The sequence below is a fragment of the Peromyscus eremicus genome, chromosome 23, assembly GCF_949786415.1.
Source record: "Peromyscus eremicus chromosome 23, PerEre_H2_v1, whole genome shotgun sequence".
Taxonomy (NCBI): Eukaryota; Metazoa; Chordata; class Mammalia; order Rodentia; family Cricetidae; genus Peromyscus; species Peromyscus eremicus.
The window spans coordinates 32,909,985-32,925,640 of NC_081438.1; the positions used below are offsets into that span (position 1 = coordinate 32,909,985).

General features: G+C 38.5%; 1 pseudogene; it reads right to left on the bottom strand.

Annotated features, from left to right (window-relative positions):
* LOC131897924 (cytochrome P450 3A13-like) overlaps nt 1-15,354 on the bottom strand; it is a 41,065-nt pseudogene extending 25,711 nt beyond the window's left edge.
* Between the last annotated feature and the right edge of the window lie 302 nt (nt 15,355-15,656).

The window sequence follows — 15,656 nt, forward strand, 5'->3', positions numbered from 1 at the left end:
GAGGAAGATGGACCTCTCTGATTTTAAGAACAGTCTGGTCTACATAGTGAGTTCTAGGACAACCAGGGCTATGTACAGAGATTCTGTCTCAAAGGTGGAGGGGGATGGAGTTGAACAAAATTCTCAAATAAAAATGTCTAAGAAATATATATTGATTGTTCATTACCCATAGAAATTAGGTAAATAAAAATTAGAACAACTTTGATATTCATCCTACCAATCTCAGAATGGCTAAAATCAAGAAAGCCAACAACAAAATGCTGGTGAGCACACAGAGAAAATGGAATCATAATTCACTGGTAGTGTGATAGCAAACTAATGCAATCTGAAAATCATTGTGAATAATTCTTCAAAAAACTAGAAATAAATTTACCACATAACTCAGCTATACCAATTCTTGTCATTTCTTCAAAAAGACAACATCCTACTCCACAAATGTTTTGCAGACATGTTCATTGATAGTCTGTAAACAATTACCAGGAAATGGAAACAACCTAAACATCCTTCAACTAATAGATAGTGAATAGATAATGAAAATGCAGTATATGTATAAAATGAATACAAATTAGGTGTAAAGAAAATTGAAACCATACAGTAAATGAGTGGAACTAGAAAATATTATATTGAATGACATAACCCAGACCCACAAAGACAAATACCCCATGTTATTTCACACCTTTGGTACCTAGCCCTCAATTTCCAGATGTGTGTATACAACAGAGTGTTCACAGAGTGGAGGAAGCTAAAATGGGGCTATGACAAGGGGAACCCCTAAGAGGGAAATAACCGGACACAGGTAATATGAAGGAGAAATGGGGAAAATGGGAGGGACTTTTAACTGGAGAAGGAAGAAGGAGGAAAATACAGAAGGAGAGGAAGAGGGAATGATAAATAACACTATGGATGCTTGAATGACACAGGGATTCAGTATTTTATATTATCCAAAGGAAATTGAGGTGGGAACAGGGGAGGGATAAGTGGGAATAAACAAATAATATATTTGTATTTTAATCAAAAAGTTATAAAAGTATCATTCTAAGCTGTTTATACAAGGAGGTATATAAATGTGGATAAATTATCTTAGCTCTGTCATCAGACCAAACTGAGTTTGAATGCAACCACTGACATTTACTAATAAAGCTTAAACACACTGCCAAATAAAATAAATAAAGTAAATAAGTAAACTGCCTAGGAAAAACTGAAGGAGAAAGGAAAACACCAAATTTAATCTTATTTATGATTACCGAGCTTCCTTAGGGACTATGAGGTGACAAGAGTATAAGGAGACAGTAACAGCCAGTCTCTGCCCTGAGACAGCAGAGCTGCTAAAATGAACTACTAACTTCTGTCTGTGACACCGATTGCACATCATCTGATGACCAAGGTCACATCTGCTCTTCCTCCTTGAGAAGTGACCACCATGAGTACCCACTTAGACAGCAAGTTTGGGCCACTTAAACAATGGTTGAAAACAAATAAAAGAAGTGTTTTGTTTATCTCTGAGTGCTGAGAATTTCTGCTTGGGAAAGGTTGAAGCCCCCACCTGGGCAAAACAGCATGAAGACTCATAGCATACTTTGTAAATTGTTGGCAAATTAAAGTGAATCCATAAGAATTTCATAATAAAATGTTTGTTCAGTACTGGAGACTGAACTCTGGGTCAGGTTAATCTAACACTGGGCTGCTGTGGGATGTTCTATATGGCAAATGTGTTGCTAATTAGTCAATAAATAAAACACTGATTGGCCATTGGCTAGGCAGGAAGTATAGGCGGGACAAGGAGGAGAATAAAGCTGGGAAGTGGAAGGCTGAGTCAGAGAGACACTGCCAGCCGCCATGATGAGAAACAGCATGTGAAGATACCAGTAGCCATGAGCCACGTGGCAAGGTATAGATTAATGGAAATGGATTAATTTAAACTGTAAGAACAGTTAGCAAGAAGCCTGCCATGATAATACAGTTTGTAACCAATATAAGTCTCTGTGTTTACTTGGTCGGGTCTGAGCGACTGTGGGACTGGCAGGTGAGAGAGATTTGTCCTGACTGTGGTCCAGGCAGGAAAACTCCAGCTACAAATGGTGTCCAACGTGGGGGCAAGAGTTTCCACCTAAAAACTGAGATAAAAGATTCTAAAACAGAGCTAAAAACAGCTTCCTAATTGTCTCTCTCAAATGAGTGGCAGCTGCCGGTTTGAGCTACTAGTGGGTTCCTAGCGTGCACGCACGACCTGCAGTATGGCGGGAATGAGGCCTCTGCAAGTGGCACATTAAGCTGCATGGTGGATTTAGCCTTTGCTAGTACAAAAAAAAAAAGAGGTTTCTGGGCTACATGCTGCTTGGATAAAAGCATAGACCCACGATAGCTCCCAGAGCTGTCGGTAAAGTACCACGGCCATGTTGGGAAGCTGAGGTGGGCGGAGCCAGCAGCCACAGCTGCTGCAGTTTAAAGCAATAGATTCACAATAAGACAGATTCAGATGTAATAGTTTACAATGTGTGTAAAATATACATAGGCTTGAAAGAGAAAAAAAGATGATATATACAGTTATATAAACAAATACATAGTTTTAAAAAATAAAGTCTTTAAAGAGACAGTAAAATTAATATAAAAAATAAGCCACGTGAAGATGAATATTACACAGAGAATCTGGATTGTGTTGTCTTTGAAATTTTTAACTACAGAAAAACATTTGATCGTAAAAGATGTTGAGTTAAACCAATATGTATATTTTAAAGATACCTTGACTTCAAAATTTGGATGTAAGGATGTGTTGCTTTGGAAAGGAGACTCTGCTTTTGTTCCCACAGAAAACCAAAGGCTATGAATTTGTTCCAGATTAAGATACATCAGGTTTGACCAGCCAAGACCCCATGAAAGGTCTCTGATGACACAAAGGCCCAGATCCAACATCCAGAATGGTTTGAAGGCAACTGGCTCAGACGATATACCCTCATGGACTATTCCATAATTCTAAAATTTTCTTTGTGTCCCCATAAGATACAGCGCCCCCCTCCAGCAGGAAGTAGTAAGAGAAGCTACGCCCAAATTCCCAAATTATATGTAATTTTACTTTGTTAAGGTTAAAATCTTCCTTTTTGAAAAAAAAAAGGGGGGGGGAAGTGCTGTGGGATGTTCAAATGTGTTGCTAATTAGTCAATAAATAAAACACTGATTGGCCATTGGCTAGGTAGGAAGTGTAGGTGGGACAAGGAGGAGAATAAAGCTGGGAAGTGGAAGGCTGAGTCAGAGAGACACTGCCAGCCGCTATGATGAGAAACAGCATGTGAAGATGCCGGTAAGCCACGAGCCATGTGGCAAGGTATAGATTAATGGAAATGGATTAATTTAAGCTGTAAGAACAGTTATCAAGAAGCCTGCCATGGCCATACAGTTTGTAACCAATATAAGTCTCTGTGTTTACTTGGTCGGGTCTGAGCGACTGTGGGACTGGCAGGTGAGAGAGATTTGTCCTGACTGTGGGCCAGGCAGGAAAACTTAAGCTACACTGGGCAGCATCTCCAACATCTCATAATACTTTTTTTTGTTTTTGCTTTTTAAGACAGAGTTCCTCTGTGTATCTCTGGCTATTCTGGAACTTGATTTGTAGACCAGGTTAGGCTCAAATTCAAAGGGATCCATATGCCTCTGCCTCCTTAATGTTGTGAGTAAAAGTGTGCAGCAACATAGCCTGGTTAATTTTTTTTGAAAGATACAGGTGTTCCTATACCTGGAGTGCAACCTAAGCCCCCTGAGTAAAAACCAGGAATCCTAACTGCTAGATTATATGGGATCATAATAAAATTTTTAAATGAGTATTGGCATTTTAATTTTTTTATTTTTGAGATTATAATGTAATTGCATATTTCTCCCTTTCAAATACTTCCACATACATCGTTCTTCTCTTTTTCTTATTCATGCCTGGTTGTTGAAATAATTGTTATCGAATACATGTATGCATATTTATATACATATACATATTCCTATATATAACATGTTTGGTTTGTATAATCATCACATATTTGAAAGAATACCTACTTGTCGATTTGTGAAGCTAGAATAAAATTCTTTCACTAGCACATTCTTGATCATATCTGGATTTGTGATAACCAGCACAGGGACCAGCCCATTATATATCCTGTATTGGGAAAACAGAGATGATTACATTTTGATCCTGAGATTACCTCTGGTTCTATATATACATGCTTCTGTGAACTGAACCTTGGCCTTCTGTAAGAACACCAGGTGTTTACTCACTGCTACTCTACTGCACCTAAGGGCAAATTATTAACAATTGACAAGCAGTAATGTTTCAAGGAATTTTTCCTTGGGGCCAAAAGAAATGCAGTACAACATGCCCATGGCCTTGGGTCACAAGGCCATCGGAGCTCAGCAGACCCTGTGATTATTACTGTGGTTTCTGGTGATGAATGAGAAGAGAGAAAGAGGCAAAACCTCTTTCACCTTGCTTGTGGCACATAGCATAGTGATGTCACTTCTTCTGATGCTCTAGACAAATCCCCAGTTAGCTCAACCATCACACAAAATAAGTCCTGAGTTCAATTCCCAGCAACCACATGGTGGCCCACAGCCATCTGTAATGAGATCTGGTGCCTCTTCTGGCCTGCTGTCATACATGCCATATACATAATAAATAAATCTTTAAAAAAAAAAGAAAGAAAAGGTGTGCACCACCACCATCCACCAAAAATAAATAAATGAAACAAGCCCAGAAGTCAATAGCATGGTATAACATATCCAACAACTTTTCTTCAAAGTGAGTAGTATGTGTTGAGAGGAAATAACTATATACACTTAGTTAAAAAGTCAGTGTCTTTTTTTTTTTTTTGGTTTTTCGAGACAGGGTTTCTCTGTGTAGCTTTGCGCCTTTCCTGGAACTCACTTGGTAGCCCAGGCTGGCCTCGAACTCACAGAGATCCGCCTGGCTCTGCCTCCCGAGTGCTGGGATTAAAGGCGTGCGCCACCACCACCCGGCTGTCAGTGTCTTTTATAAATGTAACAAAAATTGAAAAGTAAAAGAAAATTCAACAAAATTTGGAATCTCAGAACTCTAAGACCAGTAGTCAGGAGGCAGAGATGGAAGACAGAGACTTCTAGGCCAATATGGACTCATAGCGACTTCCAGACCAATGTTGGATATATTGAAACCTGGTCTCAAAAATATAAACAACAGGGCAAGGCCCAGGATGACTCAAAACTATAGATAGAAATACAAGTAGGTAAGGATTACTGAGAATGAGAGAAATGGTCTTCCCCAGGGAAGAGCACACAAAGTGGTTACCTAATTCCACAAGATCAACCCTGAAAACATATGTACAAAAAACACCATGCAGACTGAATAGGTCATAGTTATGAATAGAAATGCACTTATATATACATATAGTCATGTAGCAACAATTAATGAAAACCAGAGGATGTATTTGAAGGAGGAAAGGGAAAGGAGAAAGGATGCAATTATATTATAACCTCAATCAAAAAATGAAGTAATAAAAATAAAAAAACATACTTTATAATACATTAAATTAGACAAAAATATTAACTGGAAGTATGCCTATTTTTCCCTTAACCTATCTTTGAAAAGTTCACGTTTACTGGAAATATTTTTTTGTAAAATTAATTTTGCTTTTATCTAAGTGTAAATCAGTATAGGCAGGGGACACTCTCCTGAATTTATGAGCACATATTACATGCATCTGAATTAATGCATATCTTAAAATTTTTTAAAGTTTCAAGGAAGAATAAATGGAGGCAGGAACCCTTATAAGACATTGGGTTAAAGTAAGGCTAGGTGTCTTTGGAACATCGACGGATGCAGACAAATCATTACCTGTAATGCCCTCATCTTAATTCAGACTGTGGGCAACAACATACTTGTGGAACCCTTGGCAGGACAGGCTTTCAGACTCTTTAATCAGGAAAATGTGACGCAATTAACTCTGGACTGACAGAGTTCTCTCATGCAGTTTCGTGTCACATCATAACCAATCTACATATCGGACATTTGCAGAATACTCACCCCCACATAGCTCCATACTTTTTATGGCATTCCATGTCGTATTTTGATACGCCCTGGGAAAAGAAAAGGAAATGAAAAGTCATTATTTTTCTACCTGTATTGGCCACTAAACTGGCAACAAATGACTCAAACCCCAGGACATCAGGCTCATTATTTGATTTTCCTACCAAGCAATTAATGGAAATCCTTTCAAGTTCTCTGAGAGAAAAAAGAATATACAAGAGACACTTGACAGGGTGAATTTAAAGATATTCATGATTTCTTTTCTGGATATTGTACATTCCAAAACTGTTTCTTCTTTATTAAAAGTAGCAACTGTCTTTATCTTTGGGAGTTCTCTAGTTTTGTCTTGACTCTGAAATCTTGAAACACTGTCTTTTCCCCTCCTTGGGTGCTCTCAGGCACCCAGAGTCAGGGAGATTGCCATGACTGTGAAAAATCTATTTGCATCTCACTGCTTGTTGTCCCTTTCACTCACTTGATGACTTCTCCGGGATTCAGTATAGTCAGTAAACTGAAGACAACACTGATGTATATAGCATATTAGATTTACATAATTGCCTTTTATAATATTAAATGAAAAGAAACAAGGAAGCAGAGGCAAATGAATTTGCCTTCTAGTGTCCCTGTTCAATATGGAAAGATGAGGATATGCTGCCTCACATAAAGAAAACATAAAAGTTAATGCTTGGTTTGAACTTTCATCTCTGAATCTTGGGAAAAAGTCCATGTAAACATTAAGTGCCAATTGTAATTTTAGTGGATAAAATCCTAAAAACTCAGTTTGGACTCAAACTCTCTATGTATCTAAACTGACCTTGAAATTCTGATCATTCTGAATTTAGTGACTACAGGTTGTGTCGCTATGTCCAGTTTTTATGGTGCTGGGTTCAACCCAGGGCTTTGTCCATTCTAGGCAAGCATTCTACAGAAGGGAATTCCATATTCAGGTACTGTGAATGTCAACTATACAAAACTATGTCTCCAGGCAGGTGACAGAGCCTAGTGTGTAGAGCCTAGTATTTAGAGGCAGACTGAACTAAAGTATTCTCAGAGATCCTAATGAAATTACAGAGGGAACATTACTTCTGGGTCCTTGTCCAGGAACTGAATTGGCAAGAACCAGTTTAGGGCTAGAGTCAGTTTCTCAAAAGTATGAAGGTTGTAGTTTCATGGAGATTTGACTTTTTCCTGGTCTGTGCTTTAGTCCTAATGCATCTGTGACTGAGGTATGGATATATGTGTTCTTTTTGCCAGCCTTTTATGATTTAGTTGTGTGCTAGACTTGGCCATTTCCCTTTTACATATACCATGTAGGAAGTTTTCTGCTTAATACTCTTCTGATATAACTCATCATTTTATGCAAGACCTCTTAGGCATAGATACATGTCTTCTTTATTTGTCATACATGGTCCTCTCCTGAAACATCTCATCACCTTGACCATTGGGATCCTTATTTCTTCCAGTTCACATAATTTGGTACTCAATACAGGGCTCAAGATAACTAGAAATCACTAAGAATGAGTGTTAATGTGCTAAATGTTCAAAAAGAGTCAGACGTGGGGACCTGTAAGAAAGAAAGGATGAAGAATAGCTGAGAGTAAAACGTGGGAGGAAAAGATTCTAAAAAAACAATTTCTTTTCTTTCACATGTTTCATTGGCTTCTACTTTGACATGTATCACTATGGTACTTAGATAAATTCTTTACTTTCATTAAAAAATATACCCTTGGTTCCCCGAATAAGATTCTGTAAATTTAAAGACATGGGAACATGTAGGTGGAAGTTTAAAGACAAAATATCACCTATGAGGGCCACATGAGTTTCCTATTTTGGGATTGTGCTATTGAATTTTATACATGATTAATTATATCCACAGCTTGAATATGATTCATTTGTAATTCAACAACCCTGTAGATATAGCCAAAATACTCCAACAGAAACGGGGACACAAGATAAAAATAAAATGTCACAAAATAGAGATATTTTAGTACCTGAGGAGCAGGAGGTACCTTAATTTCTTGAATTACTTTCACTTCATGATACTTCAGAGAATTAGGAGAAACTTCCTTTTTGCTGGGGAAGTAATAATATCACCTGAATTGGCTCCTACTTGTTTAACTGAGCCAAACCCTGTCCTCTAAGGACTCTCCTCATTTTCCTTTTAGCCTTCCTTCCTCTAGTTTTCCAAAACTCATGAGGAAAGATCAATGGAAGATGCTACTACATGGTATGGCCAAGAGCCCCAACTTGTGCCAACAATTTATTGCTCAAATCTTACTCACAGTTAGAAAAAGGTACCCTTCTTTCATGATTATTTACTACCTAGGGGATTTCTGTACCTATTGACAATCTAATCATTCAGTTATTTCTCACCATCCACCATCACTTAGAACAGACACAGCTGGAAATTTCCTTGGAGAAATCACATATTAAACCTCCCTTTTCTTATTTAGATCATATTATAAAGGACAGTACCATTTGCCCGCAAAGATCCACATGTAACTACTAACATTTATTGATTTTCAAAAGATCTTAGAAAATATGAATTGGCTTATATCTTCCCTGAAACATACTACAAAAGATTTGACTCTCTATTTTTTCATATTAAGAGGAGATAACGACTCCTCTTCTAGAAAGCTTATTCCTAAGAGTCAAACACATTACAATTGTTATATTGAATCATCACTCATGCACAGTTGACAAGTATTGACACAAAGCTTCTTCTATCTCCTATACTATTAGCTACTCCAACATATCCTTCTGGCTGATTTTTTTTTTTTACATTTCTTTTCATTTTTCTTTATTAAGAAATTTTGAGCTGCGTGGTGGTGGCTCACGCCTTTAATCTCAGCAATTGGGAGGTAGAGGCAGGCGGATCTTTGTGAGTTTGAGGCCAGTCTGGTCTACAGCGCAAGATCCAGGAAAGGTGCAAAGCTACACAGAGAAACCCTGTTCCGAAAAACCAAGAGAGAGAGAGAGAGAGAGAGAGAGAGAGAGAGAGAGAGAGAGAGAGAGAGAGAAATTTTGTACTTACTCCACATACCACCTACAGATCCCACTTCCTCCCTCCTTCCAACCCCAGCCCTCTCTCCCAAGCCACTCCACATGCCCCAAATCAAGGTCTCCCATGGGGAGTCAGCATAGCCTGGCACACTGAGCCTAGGCAGGTACTAGCCCCTTCCCAATGCACCAAGGCTGCGCAAGCACATCACACCACAGGCACTGGGCTCCCAAAAGCCTGCCAGTGCAACAGGGATGGATCCCAATCCCCTGCCTGGGTGCCCCCCAAAGAGTTCGAGCCAAACAACCTTCTTCCATATCCAGAGGGCCTAGTACAGTCCCATGGGGGCTCCTCAGGCACCAGTCCACTGTTCATAGGCTTGCACTAGTGTGACCGGTCATCTCTGCACGTACTTCCATCATGATCTCGATGTCCCCCAACTGCAGAATCCCTCCTCTCTCTCATCGATTGGTTTCCCAGAGCTCAGCCTGGCTGACTCTTGCAACCTAGGAGACCTATAGAATGGATTTTTCTGCCCACTGATGCTGGCTGTCCCTTGACTTATTATGAAATCCTTGCTTAGCTTATCCAGAAAACAGGAATCCTCAAGCCCATCAATTTATTCCGTAATAAATTGACTTGATAGTTCACCCTTTAACATCTTCACTATTTGATTCACTTTGGGTCTTCATTTACTCTTGACAAGTAGCTCTCTTTGACCTTATGGGCCAGCTTTGTACTTCATATCCTGCCAATCTTTTGATTCTTTTTTTTTTTTTTTTTGGAGACAAGGTTTCTCTGTGTAGCTTTGAGCTTTCCTGGAACTTGCTTTGTAGACCAGGCTGGCCTCCAACTCACAGAGATCCACCTGCCTCTGCCTCCCGAGTGCTGGAATTAAAGGTGTATGCCACCACCGCCCGGCTGATTCAAAAATTTTAATACTACTTTATAGGAGGTACACAATCCCAGAAACAGATACTGTGCCTAGGTGAGAGCATTCTGGGGTGCCTAATGTTATACTTCAAGAAGTAACTCCTCATATGTTGAATGTTTCAGCTAAGTCTTCTCAGAATGTAGATTTCTTTTGCATTGCCTCAACCTCTAAACTTACTCTGGAAAGTATAGAAGTCTACTGGGCCTGTGTACCTTACATTCCCTTTGGCTTATCCAATCACAAGGGAAGATCTATCTACTAGAGTATTTACTAATGATACATTTGTTTATTTTGCAATGCTGATGTTTCACATGTGTTGCCTGGTACTACTCACTTTAACTATATTGGTAGATCATAAGTTATTCCTATTTGTTTGTCATTGATGGGACAGTATGACTATGTTCTTCTCTTGTGAGTGACTCAAGGGTCCACATGGGATCAAAAACCAAGCATCACCAACTCATTCATCATTCTGATCATCCACCAGTTACCCCATTGGATGGACATTTCCCAGAATTTAGTGACTTTCCTGTGCCCTGCTTCAGAATGGAATTCACCTTGTGTGGCTTGTTCCATGATTCTAAAGTACTTCTTACCTCTGAATGGATGATCTGAGGTACTGGTGGAGTTGTCTTTGAGGGGCCCACCTGGTCTGAATGAGTAAAACATCCTAAACTCGTCTCATTAGCCACGTCCTGTTTATACTATCTTTAAAGGAAAACATTAGGTTTTGAGCCACTGTCCCTGATAATGGGGTGACATATGGGATTATTAGAGAAGATGACAAACCATGGCATATCATTTTATATTTGACCTCACTTATTCTGTTAAAACTCCATAAATCTAACTGACTCAGAATCCCTCTATTAAATAAAGGGGAGTATACTTCAAAATTACATGTATTACTTGTATCCTCACTAATTGTGTAGATGCCTTTGCTCATGGGGGCCTTCCTTTACTTTAATAGTCTTGCTTTGCTATGGTTCCTATGTAACCTAATGATCCTTTAAGTATGGGGACTTTGGACAACGCATTCTCTTTGAACTACATCAGGATTTTACTAAAAATATGTTTCTGGATTTTATTTTAACTATAGTTTTTGCAGTACTTACAGCTCTCCAGTCAGAGGCCACTTCCCCAGTGTCCATTGCCCAACAAGTGCAAACTGCCCATTTTGTTAAACAGATTCCTTAAAATACTTCTGTAGCTTAGATAAACATAGATAAAAATAAAAACCACAACTAGAAGCTAAGTTAAATGCTCTGAAAGTTTGTGTATTGAGCCTGGGAGATACAGCTAAAGCAATACAAAGTTAATTATCTTTACAGTGTCCTGCTAGATTTAGATGTGTTGCTCCTTTAAATTATGGTGAATGTGAATGGAAGTAGGAGATAATTAAAATCATTTTCAGGTAATATGACAACATCAGAATATTATATTAGATTTTGTAACCCTTAAGCAAATAGTTACTGGCATGTGCCATACTCATTACACATTCCGTTCCCCTTTGGAGTCAGCCAAAGATTTATTACACAAACTGCTACATGCAATCTCCTTAACACTGTTAAACATTTGTTCACTATTATCCTCAGATTACTTGTGTTGATAATCCATCTGATAACATTAGGAGTAATTTGCTGGTTTAAAGCATTTTTTAGGCTCTTAAATATTTAGACACAAATGACTCATCTGGCCGTAAAACACAAAAAGTCTGGGGGGGGGGGGACTCCTTTTTGAAACAGACTAATTCAAAGTTTTCTCAGACACCATTGTTAAAGAACAAAAGGCTTTACAGTTCTGTGGTGTTCCAGAAACAGATTTGACAAGTTCCTCTCTGGGTCTGGGGCCAGGGCCTCTAAGAAGTTTTGGGTGTATTTTATGGGGATCCTAATCTTTTCCTTGGGTTGTGGTTATCAGTCATAAGGCAGCTGTGTCTGAGGTATCCTGGGTTCTCTTTGCCAACATTGTCTAACCTTGGCCATTTCCTCACGCAAATAGTAAGTATGTAAGAATCTATGCTGATTAATAAACTTCCTTGGTGTAAGTCATCAGCTTATGCAAGACCTCCAAGTCTCAGGTCCTGTCTTTTTTTATTTCTTTCCCTTGGTACTCCCTTACAAAGCCTCACCTTTTGTGACTCTTATTCTTGCAGCTTTGGGTCATCATAGTATAACCACATCCCTATTAATACCTAGTCACCTATAAATAGGATATCATGGTATATCCAAGTACTGAGTAAGATTAATCTGTGGTCAAATTCTGAACAGCAAGTTTGAAACTAATCTTGTCTACAGGAGACACTACTTGAAACAAACAAACAAAAACCCAAGAAGTGTATTTCAAAAACTACATAAGGAAGAGTTCATCCAAAAATGACAAGGAAGTTATTGCATTTTCAATTGGGAGCAAACCATGGTATTCTTAGTAACTTATGCAATGGAATCCTTGGTTTTGAAGAATTAAGATCTAATAAGTAAACTATGAGAATTCAGAAAAGCAAATCTTGCAAGAGTGCAGCCTGCATGTAGGCATTGCTCCTGCGCAGGAGCTCAGGAAGGACAGGCCAAGATTCCAACCTTCAGAAAGCATCCAGAAATGCTCTGTGTAAATTCACAGTCCCTATTATATAGGTACATGTATATGTATATACATATACAATTATATATATATACATATATATATTTCACATACTACATGTATATTTTTCACAGATTTGTCAACTTACGCTTTTATTAATGATTTTGTATAAATGATTCTGCTTCTGTTTCAAGAAACAAAACTCATGGTCTATTTTATAGGCAACATCATCTAGTCTCCCATATTCCTGCTCTTTAGACTCATGCATAGGGTTGTACCTTGAAGTGAAAAGGAGTAAAGGCAAATCTTCTTGTAGGTGGCAAAAGCTTGGCTAGAGCCTTGGAAGTAATAATGGGATTAAACAGTTCAATTGAGGATTAAAGTATGTGCATAGTCCCCAAAAGTAACTATGTGCTTCCTAGTAGGTATGCTCTATAGATACCCAGCAAGGAGTATAAATATTATTACTTAACTTAGATTTGAATAAATCACTCAGTTTGATGAGGTGCTACTCAGTGGCCTTACATGTATTTCTTTAAATACTAATTAAGAATAACTGTACTTTTCTGGAATCTGTACTAAAAAGGAAACGAAATCTTTGATGCTCTCAAAGTCTACACATCAGCATTTAACTTCAGGTCCTAGTGTGCTAACAGCCAAGGTCCTCACCTGCCCTGACACAAACCTGAAGTCATATATGACCTGCCGCAAACCTGAGGTCACAAACAGATGTTAGTAAAACTCAAGGGTAACCTGGCAATGATGTGGGTGTGACAAAAACAATTCTGCCAGCTGAAAGCCTTACAATTGATCCCAATGTCCATTAGAATGGATGAACTGACATGGGGTTTAATATTTGTGTAAGTGACACTCACAGAAGCAAAGCAGGGAACCCAACAGCACTCACCATCCTGTAGTTAAGCATCGTCCCAACAAAAGGCAGAGGTTTTGGGCCAGGAATCCCCAGCTTCTTAAAAAGTCCATGAGAAGAAGTTCCATACCTAAAGCATGGAGGAGAAAGTCAGTCAGATCATGGGCTTGTTAATCATACACGTAAATATTCATAATCATACACATACATAAATACACATATTCCCACTTGCAATATAAAAATATACATAGTTATATCTACATATATACACTAATTCATGTATATTATTGACTCAATATGTATTATATGAGTAGATATACATGTATATGTGAGTATATATATGATATATGTATATGATATATATATTCTTGGATGCAAATATTGAGAATTACCAGAATTTTTCAGTGAGGTAACAAGTGGGAAAAATACAACATAAAAATTCAGAGAACTAATCCCCTTCATATACCATCTTACTATAAACTTTTAGGTTAACACTTGATGGTCCCAGTCTTAGAGTTAGCATGTAATAAAACTTTATAAACTTGAGTTTGGATGTTGCTAAAGGACTCACTAGACTTAGGAAGTAGTCACATATTATCAGTGTGAGTAACCTGCAATGCAAGATCCACATGATCCATCCTCAACATTAGTAAGCAGTAAATAGTGTGGTTGTTCAGAGGGGGAATATAGTCCACCAACAGAGCCCCATGACAAGACTCTCTATCCTTTCCTGTTTCTCAGACTGAAATGTGTGCAGAACTTCCCAAGTGCAGTTTTTGGACTGGGAAGATGGCTCAGCAGGCAAGAGCATTTTCTGCACTTGCTGATGGCCCATGTTTTTTTCTAGCCCCCAAATGAGAGCTAACAACAGTATATAATTCCAGTCCCTGAGAATCCAATGCCTTGTTTTAATTTACATGGGCATCAGGCATACATATGATACAGATACATACATTCATGCAAAACATTCATAGGGGCAATATAAAAATATATTTTTTAAGATACCAATTTTGGGAGTCCTCTGTTCAGGTGTGGGGTTTTGATGCTACAGTTGTCTTTGAACCATTCATGTTCCTCCAAGTAACCCTTCAAACACACTCCTGTAATAACTTCATAAACTCATGTCTCTCCAGGGTAGACTTTGGAGGAATGGCCACACTGATCTGTCAGTTGTGCCCTACTGAGGTCAAAGAATAGTTGTTCCCATCTTTCCCAGAAATCTCAAATAGCTCAATGTGTTATCCATATAAACTCATGAGGCAATGAACTACGGAAAGCATAATCTCTCCGTTCTGTTTCTCCCTAGACCCTAGAAAGTACAACGGCCGTTTTCTGTACTTAGATGATCAGCCACAGGCACTTAGTTTACTGTCAGTAATCCAACAATCTCTGTGACAATACTCTCTGGACAGACAGGCCTGAGTCTAAGTAACATCTCAGGTGTCGTTTCCCTCATTGTGGCTTCAATATTCTGCACACCTTCCTATCCCAATGTGACAAACTAATGACAGAAAACAACAAGAGAAACAGGGACTGCAATCATTTTCAGCGTGCTCCAGATTGTCTCCCAATGTTGGACTTTTAACATTATTGAAAAAACACTTGGCTGAAAAGCACAGTGAATTAAATCATTTAGGTTACAGGAGAAATGTGTTCAGCTGTGGGAGTATGAATTTTCATTGGATTATACCTTTTGATTTTCTGACAGGGAAAGGGGGCCTGAGAATTATTCACCTCTGAGCCCACAAAAGAGAGACATCTAATCAATTACTCACAGGTAGAGGAGCACCAGGATGGTAGCCAGCAGTGCCCATGTCTCTGTGGAAAAGTTTGGAATCAGGTCCATTGCTCTTTTCCTTCAAGAAATCTCTCTTTTCCTAGTAGGTGAGGACATGAGTTCTCCTTCTAAGTTCAGGTGTGAATCCATGAAGACACTGTGCAGTATTTATGTGCTAGGAAAGGGGGTGGAGCAGTTACTAGTGCTAGTAGAAAGATCAACAGTGTATCTTCCATGATATGGAGAATATGAGTGAACTCTTCAGTTGACAGTTCATAATAGTTCATGTTAACCCACATTTTGATTTCTTTTTAGTTCTTTTCCCTAGAAAATTAATAAGTAACTAAACAAATGTTCTTGTTAAGACCAGAGGTCATAGATATTTGTCAGAAATGCAATAGAGTGATTGACATTAAATGTCCTTTGATGTTTATGGGGCTGTCTATATTGCAAAACACA